Here is an 11,643-nt window from a genome sequence, read left to right as displayed (position 1 = left end):
GAGACGGGAGCCGGGCGGTGCGGCGATCTGCGAGGCCGGCCCAGTGTACTGGCTGACGCCCACGAGAGCAGAATGGCAGGCCCCTACCGAGCAGTGAGTACTCGTCGCTTGTGAGCTTCGAATTGTGAGCGGAGTTTTGCCGAAAATTTGCACAACTAACTTGTTGGTTAGATTTCACTTGCCTGGAAACAAAGCGTGATTACGTTCAAAATTTAAAAAAAAATCACGTCTCGACCATGAAAACAGCTTCGAAAACAAGCTCACAAATTGAAAATTGTTATCAACGTCCGCCCTAGATCACCCCCTAAAAGGCACTAGGACGAGGACCCTAGGGTAGGCAAACCCGAAATCACAACACTGCTGTGTGGTGACCAAGGCATAGATGGCATGGTATAAAATTTAAAAACCTTAACAATTCTTGTTATCTGCGAAACGGACGCACCGTTAAGGAAATTTACTACAGAGGTCTTATAGACACTTTAATGGCATGCAAAGCACTCTTTAAATTCTTTATGCGTCTTTTTGCGTATAGTGTCTCTGTGCATTATTGACCTTTTGTTTTAAAATTGTGCACTTTTTTCACGAGGGCAACAAGCGTGCTACTCAGAGCAAGTTGTTAATTGTTGGGGTATGTTACCCACACTGTTAAAAAAATCGATTCTAATTTTACAAATTATGTTGGCAACTTTTTACGCAATTCAATGTTTGTAAAATTACAAACTAAAACAATTGTAAAAAAAATTGCAAACGTGTTTTGAAATTTCACAATCTGCGATCTGAAAATTAAAAACGTTAATGTGAATTTTCAAAACATCAAGGTTTATAAGATTAAAATAATTTGCCATGTACATGGAGTAGGTGAACTATAGGCGGTCTAGGGATCAGCTCGTTGGGCTGAAATAGTGTCAGTTACCTCTGAGGGTAAAGTCACAGCAAAAATACGGGAGCGCTTTGCAGGCGCCCCGCACTGAGCGGATGCGAACGGCGCCGTACCTAACTAAGGAGAGGTAGCGGGGACCGGCGCGCGCTGGAATTAGACCAATTATTTGGGGCACATGGTTGACTTTTTGCTCAAAAACAAATGCGTAGCCAGCTACAGCATTGTGTTACAGATCATACCGCTCAAAAATACATGTCAGTTTCTTGTGCAAATTTTAGTTAAATACTAATAATTGCTCTTAGAAGAGACGCGCTGACCACAACGCCATCTGGCGGCAGTTCTTTAAAGTACAGTTGCTGTTTCGTTGCATGCAAGTCCAAAGTCACAACGGGCTTATAGGTGTGAAGGTTCGTTGTACTGTAGTAAACCTGATGGAGGACTTATTGTGCAAGTCCTGTTTCATTTGGTTTTACTTCGCAAAATTACAAACTGCAATCGGAAAATTACAATCAAATCTCACATTTCCGATAGAAAGATCACAATTTTACAATCGCAAATTGTAAAATTACAAATGTTTCCTAATTTTCAGAAGACAGATTTGAATTTTCAGAAAACTGTTATGGATTTTGATAACTTGTTGCAAAATTGACAATGTTATGAAATTTCCCAACCACGTTTGCAATTTTACAACTGATTTTGATGTGAAATTTCACAACTTTTTTAACAGTGCAGACACGGTTCAAAATGCAAAAGGTGGTGTTGGACTATGCCACTGCCCCTCTCCCCCCCCCCCCATGCGCTGTGACAAGTAGAATCCACCCTAACGGGGTTGTTTTAAAAGCGTAGCATTAATTAATTGTTTTACACGCAGGTGCTCAGTTTTGCGCTGCTCATCATCTTAATGCACCATGTCTTCGTTGATGGATTTGCACGTAAGAGCGAGTAAGTAGATCAGTTGTACAGCTCCACGCTCCAATCTAGAACATACATTGTTTTACTTTATAGAACATATATTATTTTACTTTTTTAAATGTAATGTTTTGCCATGATCTGCAATTTAGTTACACTCTATAAATTTAAAACGAAAGCGCTTACAGTGCTTCAACAAGTAATTTCTGTAGGATGTATTACTCTGTGAAAAATATCCTCCCGCATTTACAACATTTGCTGTGATTTTTGTTTACAAAATGTGTTGTACATTTGCAGATGCCTATTCTGGCTTGCCGATCAATTCCAAGTCGATACAAAGTGAATTTCATATTGTTATTTTACGACACACAACAGAAACTTTTCCAGTAAACCTACGATTACTTACTGTGGAAAACATGTTCGTACGTGTACGATATATTTTGTAAATTACAAATTACGAATTGAGTCGTACATGTGTACAAACCTCCCACTCTTACTCGTCATTCGATTCCATGTCGATATTAAGTGCTTGTAAATTTACAATTATGAATTGTAGTTGTACGACATCTTCCATCGAAAATTTTCCTGTACCCGATACGACTATTTTTCACAGTGTTTTCACAACGTCACTTTGCATTATAATATTGATACCAATATTTGGTTTCTATTTATAAAGCATCAGAGTGCTTGGAAGATAGCTCAAAAGTAGGACTGACAAGGCAACTTGCGTAAGAATTATGCAGCTATGGCACCGCATTTTATTTGTGATTGGTTTTTTGGCTGGGCGATTAGCGAAGCCCATAACTCCAATGACCGGAAAAGTTTCATTCTGTTTGTGTGTTTGTCTGTCTGTCCGCACGATAACTCGAGAGTGACCTGGGAATTTGAGGGTCGTATTGTATCATAAAAAGACAGATCGAGTTCGAAGATAAGCATTCTAGCTCAAAAATTTACTTTTAAAATCAAAAACCACAGGTAGCAAAATATTTTCTTTTTCAATTTTTATTTCATGGGCTCCTACGGGGTAACTCGTGATAAAAGACTTATTTTAGGACGTTAATTTTGTCCGTTTTGCTCTATCTTGTACCGTTTTGGCGCTATGGGGCATTTCTTGGTGAAAACAACTTGAAAAGACAAAATGGTCTATTAAATCGTAAAAAAATCTTCATGTCACAGGACTGTTATGGGAGTAATGCTAAAACCACATTAGGGGTCGTACCACACCCTCTTTTGGGCTTAAGGGTCCCTAGATTATCTAGTATCACTAAAACGTCGATTTTTACATAACAATCTGTCAAAATTCGAACTTTTAATGAAAACCTTTATCGAACAGAAATAGTTTCCAGTCCTTAATTTAAGAGTAATGAGACCCCGACAAATGCTGTCAGTATGTCAAATTTTGGTGCCGGAAGGCCCTGTTTGCGTATACACTCCCATTAACTCGCCTCGGGTGTCAGCGCCGCAGGCCTAGCTGTCTGTGCGCCAGGCGCGTCGCAGCGTAACAGTGTTTCGTGAGATATCGCGAAGCCTGTTACGCGAGACGTGGTCTGGCGTACATATATCTAGTTGTTAGCCGTCTACTTCATGTGGTGTGGTGAAACATTAATCTGTCTGTCGCACGTCGCCAGAAAACAAGGAAGAAGACAAGTACAAGGACTGCAGCTTAGCTGTCCACATGCAAAACATCCCGTTTGTCGCGGAGCAAAGTCGTCTGGACCACTTCCTCCGTATCGCCCGGTCGATGGATCATGCCACAAATCTGACCCAACCTTAGGCATGGCTGGCACACCGTTCCTTCGAATTCTTCCTCCGAAGTACGGCGACGGTGAGTATTCTGCCAGCTCAAAGTGAATTCGTTCGTAAGACTGGAAACTGTCGGATAGGAGGTATTCACGAGGGAGCCAAAACTCAACTTAACTCTTTTTCAAGATTGGATACCTGAAAATCGAAATCAATCGTGTACAGGATCATGTATGCAGCCAATAGTGTGTACATGGGCAGGTGCACCCGTTGGCACATAGCTTTCAGCACAGGACTCTACCTGTGTACGTGGCCATGTACGTACTCACTCTTTGCTACGTACATGATCATTTACACACTATTGGCTCTGTATACAAGTGCATATTTTGAGATATTTCAAAATATTTCCTATGAGAGCAAACCAATCACATTATGCGGTTACTTTCACACGTCCCTCGCAAAACTTCCCGTCAAACAAGCCTTCATACGATAGGGTTCTAATGAGAGTTCAGCAAATGAAAGGCAAGTACAAGTAAGGACAAATAACAAAAATAATGTACACCGTTTCAGGGGGGGGGGGGGCAACGCCAGCCAAGCGACTGAAGCGATGCTCCGTCACGTGGGACTGCCGCTAAAAACGGGTGACTTTGGCAAGTTAATGTGAGAGAACCACTTCACTTAGCAGAAAAACACGACCACCTATGGAGAGGTGGCACTTTAACGAATTAATTCGCAGTTCACTGAAAATCACTTGATGTAACATAATACAAAGCTACTTATACGTTCGTGTGCGTGAGTAACATCGGTTATACAATTTTTTTTACGTAACAGTTTTATACAAATTACATTCAGTAACAGGTGTTACACAATACTTTGTATAAAAAAAAATATTTTTGTTGATTGTAACTATAGACCTATGCGTCCCGAGCAAAATTGGCAGTGTAACAGCTGTTACACTTTTTGGTTTATGGAACATTTGTTACGCATACCACTTTATGTAACAACGGTAACGTGAAATTATGAATGTAAAAACTGTCATACACGCACACATACGTGTTGTTACATAGAATAACTTTTAGTGTTCAGCCGCCCGTTCCAAGACTCACGCAGTTCCTATCTCTAGAGCAGTAAACTGCGTGTCTTCCGAACGCGGGGCTGCGGGGCTGAACTGCGTGCCTTTCAGTCTAAGGTATATATCGACTTGGCCTTGGTAGAAATTGTCATTGTGAGTGATCGCAATGTCGGATCGAGACGCGCCTTACGATGGACCTTCGTTAAAGTACCACCTCTCCACAGGTAGTAGTGTTTTACCGGTACGTGAAGTGTTTCTCTCACATTAACATGCCAAAGTCAGCAGGCCAGCGTGGCGAAGCATCGCTTCAGCTGCCCGGCTGGCGTTGCGTCTCCCTGGCCATTTGGAGCCGAGCCCCATCCTTTACTATTGTTTAGTGAATGTGACGTCACATTCCGTAAATAACAGTGTTTGACGCAGAAATTTGCATTAATAAACTAAGTGTACAGCTGCTTTACACTTGTAAGTGTGCAACTGCCTGCTGGTGCGCAACTGTAAGTTCAGCACTTTCTTAGATTGAATGCTCACTGTGTAGTGTAGGAAGTGCTGAATTGAGGAGTTGCACACTTGCAAGTGCACACATGCCAAGTTGAACATTTGCAAATGTACAACTACGGAATTGCAAACTTGCAGTTACACACTTAGTCTATCAGTGTGCGTAGATTGCGAAAATAGATCTAAGAATCCCATATATTCAGTATTCTAGGAAGAAAAAAGATAAACCTTCTGCTCTTAGAGCTGTAGTCTCTTTCGAAGGGCAATCACTTGGGTTCGTAGCGAGGGGGCCTCAACTCCGGTTATCTGGTGTACACCCACCCCGGCTAGTGCAAGAGGTACACTCAAATTCTCGTAACAATTGTGCAAATTGTGGTAAAAGCATGAAAATTTAAACATAGGTTCTTGAGACCATTTGGAAACTTTTGGCCCGCCCAATTGTACGCTATTGGTGGTCTCTCTAGACCGAGTACATGGTCCTGCTGTACAATTCCACGCACGAGAGTCCTTCTATACGTCTGTTTAGTGAAAAAGAGATGGTAAAATGTGTTTTGTTCAATGTGTTCAAAAACTGTTCAATATCTGGGCTCCACACGAAGTGATCGAAATGGGATGCGGGCCAAAAGTTTCCAAATGGTCTCAAGAACCTATGTTTAAATTTTCATGCTTTTACCACAATTTGCACAATTGTTATGGCTACCTCTTGCACTAGGCAATCTACGGTAATCTTCGGCAATCTCTACGTAATCGGGTGCAAAAGCCATGCTTTTTGCCTACATTTAGGGTGAAATTAGTGCGTTTTGCCTAGTTACAAGCGGTTTATGCCCTTAAAGCTAAATATTTGTCAAGCAATCTAGCAATCTTGGCAATCTGGTGTACATTCTACAAGGGAGTTGAGGCCCCCTCGGTTCGTAGCGTACGGGCTATTTCGTGGTATTTCTCTAGTCATTTCGTTTATTTCTCGCGTATTTTGGATTATATCAGGGTATTTCGCGGTATTTCACTGTAGAATATCGGAGGTATTTCTAGAATATTTCACCATTTATTTCGCTTCTATTACGCTCAACTTCCCCTTTATTTCGCCTTTATTCCGGACTATTTCGGGGGAGGGCTTACGAACTTATTTGCAAAAGATTTTCCCCTCGGTCCCTTGTGGAAGGTTGGATGTATCTTAACTTTGTTTTACAAGTGTGCACGGGCACCGCCTTCTTGGGTTATCTTTATCAGCCATTTGAACTTCTTTCGCCAGGAGTTGGTACGAAGTGGTCACTTTCACGGTGTCAGTATTTATAACTGTATAAATCGGGGCACAGCCGGAGTAGAATGTCACCAGAGCCAAGAGACTAACTAGGGCTTATGGATGGAGAGGGATAGGCTACGGTGAGCGCCCGATCCGCTTCCACGTCAGATTCGTCGCCACATCTCGTCTCAGCCTTTGCCACCGCTGCGATTTTTGGGTCGTTTCAAAGTGCTCTGGGCTCAGGAAGCTTGGGTGCATTACCATAATTCGGAAAAGGTGCCAGAGCATGTAAATATTTAAAGTGGTAATTAAAGGGCCGCGTGGACTCCTACATATTCGTCATGTCCTCAAGGTGGGGCTACAGTGAAAATGGTCTCTAGGATGGGCAGGTATCGGCTCGGGTATCGGGCTTAGTGGCAACTGATTTTTTTTTCAGCCCGCCCTTTTGCTTTAAAGCATATATAAGGCACGGCGTTTTGTTCACCGCTTTAAGGTTGATTGACGTTTACAGGCAAGCATTCGATGCGCTCAAGTGTCGTACCTGGAAGAGAGCTGCCTTCGCCCCGTGACATAGTGAACTCCGTTTTCCGGGATGTGGATCTTCCTGACCAGAACGTCAACCACTTCTTCATGAACTGGGGTCAGCTCGTGGCACACGATCTGACACTCACAAACACTTCTATTCCTAAAGGTTAGTAGTAATCACCTACGCAATACATTTATGCACAAATTTAAGCAATATTAAGTAACACGAGATTGATTTGTCATTGACTTAAGACGATTTTTCGGGGGGGGGGGGGGCGGTTCGCAGAAACAATATTTTCCTCTTATCGTGCAATTTTTTATCTTGGATGCACTGATAAACTAAGTGTTCAACTGCTCAACACTTGTAAGTGTGCAACTGCCAGTTGAATACGTGCAAGTGTGCAACTCCATAGTAGTACACTTGCAAAGTGTTCAACTCGGTAGGTGTGCACTGGCAAGTGTGCAACGTAACTGCTCGGTTGAACACTGCCTTAGATTAGACGCTTACTGCGTAGGAAGTGCTCAACCGAGGAGTTGCACACTTGCAAGTGCACGCCTACCGAGTTGCACACTTGCAAGTATTCAACTTGCAGTTGCACACTTCCAAGTATTTAACTTACAACTGCACACTTAGAAGTGTTGAGCAGTTGAACACTTAGTTTATCAGTGTGATGAAAACACAAATTTTGGAGTAAGAACATTTTTTTCTTCGGAAAGTAATTTTATCTTGCACCAAGAAAAACTTAATCTTGAGTCACTTTTTGTACTAAATGCACTTGAAACAAGAAATCATTTTTCTAGGTGCAGATTTTGTGGAGACGTGCTTGAGACATCGTAGAGTCTATGGTATAGACAATATCGAGCGTATTGTCTCTACTACTTACTGCTTATTTTCTATATGACGTTATCTTACATAGACATTCTGGAGACAAAGATTGGAGCTATTGTCGAGATAGGCCTAATGCCGAGCCAATGCGAGAAGTGACGTAGAATACAGGGCTCAGCAATGGCGTAAAGTGACATAGGTGTGTCTGAGTGAATTCGGCAAAATTTTCGTCAAGTGTGCGTTTCGGTATACGTAAGCCGGAAGAAGCATTTTCAAAAATTGTCGGCAGCCCTTCGAGAGTCGTGGGCGACGGGGGAGAGTCGGCCGCAGTGCGTCATGGTCGTCGTCAGGTCGGCTCGCGCAAGACTTTTGTCCCTAATTACCGAAGCGCCGCCACCTATTGGCAACCATTTTGAGATTGTTTAGAGACACGTTTGAGACATGGTAGATACTACCACAGTGTAACTGTAGCCGTCCGGGAGACATTATGGAGGCACAGCTGCTTCGCCAATGGGTGGCGCTTCGGTATCTCGGGAGGAAAGACTCACACGGGTGACTCACCTGACACCTAGCAATGACAGTAAAGGGTATTTTAGAGCTAGACGCGAAGATGTATAATGGAAGAACAAAACGCTCACTGCTCATGCGTAGACGCGGAGTGGGGGAAGCAGGGGATGGCAGTGGTGTGAATTCCACCCAGGATTTCCTGATCACAGTGCCCTGATTCCTTATCGTAGCTCAGGTTTCTGATAGTTATCTCGGTTTTGTATAAGGTCAGTTTCTGACCGTTCCTTCAAAACCTAATGGTATACATATTTTGATGATAATTTTCCTCTGATCGTAAAATTTGTGATAGTGTGTAAACCATCAAGATAATTTCTATTTTCTGACGGTATTTTTCTGGTCTAACAAAAAGCTCTGATGGTTATTTGAGATTTTCTTAAAGTGCCTTTCAGTACCATCAGAAAATGGTGGTTTCCTCATCGCCTCGATTAAGCAATTACTTTGCTTGACGAACCCATGCGTCGCACGGCAAAACGGCTTTGTATGGTGTGAGGGGATTACATTCTTTATCGTTTGCTGTTTGCTTACGTTACAAAAAATCACCCCGTGATTTCTAGGAGAACGTCTAAGGATAGGACAATTTTGACACCACCATTGTGCTCAACGCTGAAAGCTTGAACGGGTGACGCGGGATTTTAAACCTTGGGTGGCCCCGCTGCTGATGCCCTTACGTCACCTTTAAGGATGCTACCATCAAAGACATTCACCAGTAGTATACTAACCAACCATCAGACTGCGTTTCCCATCAGAACGCAATTACTATCATAATCTTACCACCAAAGCCTAACTTACCACCAAAACAATACCATCAGGCTAAAAGCTATCAGAAACGTCCGATTTTCTGTCACGACCTAAAACGGTCGAATATGTGATTGTTACCCCTCTGAGTGTTTTTTGTCATTTAGCTATTAGAAACGGATCCTTTCAGGCCTGAAACTTTAAACATTTGATGTATTGAACGTTTTACAAAGCTTCTGGCTCAGTGGAGGTCTCAGTCCGGCCTTGGTAGATTGTCGGCAACCCGCAAATTATAGAAAAGGGCTTTTCTCGGGTTTTTAGTATTTAGGCTGAACGCTATAGTGTTACAGGTTTTTGACATCGAAGTAGTAAATACCCTGTCCAAGACTGAAAAGGGGCTATTCGGGTACAACGTCTTGTCCCCTTCTTTTACGTCTAAGCAGAATTTACCTGTGTTACAGGTGGAGCTTACGTGTTCCTTTTAGCACTGTTTTGGTTGAAAATAGGTGTGTCAGATAAATTTTTCGTGCGAATGGCGTAATTAGTCATTTTATGTCCCAAAATTAAATTCACTTACCCATGCAAAATAGCTGAAAACTGTGAAAACCCACTGTTTTCACCAGCAGACTATCATTGTGTCGAAACTGACATCACTTGGCTCAAAAATTTAAATATCTCAAGACCCATGCTAAAACAGTTTGTTTTTTAAACAAAGGTTTAAAATGTATTCCTTACTTTTCGTAGCAGGCTCACCGTGCTGCGCACGCAGCGAAAAAACGGACACGTCCAACCAATGTGGCAAGATTGACATCCGGAAAGAAGACGCCTTCTTCTCGAAGCACAATGTGTCATGCCTGGGAGGGCCAAGGTCCGGTGGCGGCGCTTGTGAACATGCACACATTGATCAGGTACGAGAATCTTATTGTAAAGAATGAATATGCCAAAAAGTGGAAAACAATTTGAGAGAATGCACCTGCTGTCTTGTCCGAAACTAGGTCGTACTGGTTACTAGTCGGACGCAGAGAAGGCTTCGTGTTCACTGAAAAAAAAATTACTGTGGTGCTAAGGACAGCTGTAACAACCCCAAGAAGATTTTGCTCTTGGATCGGCTCAAAGAACATATGTTCTTGGGGCCTGTTCCTAGGCAATGTCATTAGGTCTATAGACAGGACGTCATTGCGGTAGTGACATGTGTCTTTAGGGAGAGCCATTCTTGTTGTTAGTTGAAATACGGATGTGCTTTCGCACTTGTCGTTGATTTCAGTACAGAGTTTGGGAATTTTTTAAATATTAAGTATACGAGGTCCAGACTGATGTCAGCATTAAAATTTAACGGCGGACAAACCCAAGTTGAATTAATGGAAGCCAGCGTAAGCTAGGCACACAATGACATTTTGTCATTGGGCGACGGTTTGCCAAGAACTTAGACCGACGTGCACACCCTACTGACATGGAGTCGAGCGCGTGGAACAGTGGCTCCAGTGAGTGAACCGTCTGGGCAAGACAGTTTATGGAGACCACGTCGTAAGTGATCAGCGAGAGCTAATGATGAATGCCATCTAGCGGCGTCTTCGGAAGCCGGAAAATTTCACAACATGGAGCTAATGGCGCAAGCGAAAGCACCACCATGCGTCTCGGGCAGCCATATACTGTCCTTGGCTTACGTGAACCCGAGGGGCCTCAACTCCGCCAACCTGGTGTGCACCCAGCCCGGCAATCTACGATAATCTTCGGCAATCTCTAGGTAATCGGCTGCAAAGCCATTCTTTTTGCCTTCATTCAGTGGGACATTAGTGCGTTTTGCGTAGTTCCAGGCGGTTTATGTCCTTAAAGCTAAATATTCGTCAAGCAATCCGGCAATCTTGGCAATCTGGTGTACATCCTACAAGAGAGTTGAGGCCCCCTCGCGCCAACCACCTACGACAAGCCACAGCAACACGCCTGTCCTTAGCACCACAGTATTGTTTTTTCTGTGTTTGACCTATTTTCTGCGCAACCATCTTGTTTTCACAAGGGCAGAGAAATATAGGTCTTCACTCACGTTCCGTTACCAGTTGTAATGGGAGGCCTTTCTTCCGTTTCCTGGCTTTTGTGAGCCTAAAAAACGACTGGTTGCGAAAACCTTATAAGCGGACCTACTTCCCAACTGGCTCAGGTTCCATTTCAATGGGGTTGTAAAGGCTAGTGGCTTAGTGGAAAAGTACCGAAAGTGAAAAATAAACAACTCACTGATTGATCTGTGTATATTCACTGAGTGTGAGAAATGACAGTTATTTGGCCTGACTCTTCCTCTGAACAGGGAGCCGCATCGCCAACCGAGCGGCTGAAGCGATGCTCTGTCCGCCACCCCCCACCCTACCGGTCACCGCACGCGCTGCGCAGGGCGAATATTCAGATTTGAGCGAAACTTTGAGTAAAACCATGCATACGGCTGCACGCGTCATAAAGCATTCTTTTGGCACCACACTAGTTTTGCAACAATGCGTTATTAATTATGAAGTATTCTGAAAGGAACGGACTTGTGTGAGGTAGGGCCGACTGGACCGCTGACTTTTGCAAGTTAATGTGGAAGAACTAGGTCGCGGATCAGAAAAAAACAAAAACATACTAGGATGTTGCACTGTAACGAAGGTCCATTGTGAGTGGTGTTTTTA

Source organism: Frankliniella occidentalis, unplaced genomic scaffold (genome assembly GCF_000697945.3).
Source record: "Frankliniella occidentalis isolate FOCC.00 unplaced genomic scaffold, Focc_3.1 Scaffold228, whole genome shotgun sequence".
NCBI classification, from domain to species: domain Eukaryota; kingdom Metazoa; phylum Arthropoda; class Insecta; order Thysanoptera; family Thripidae; genus Frankliniella; species Frankliniella occidentalis.
This window is presented reverse-complemented; position numbering follows the sequence as displayed.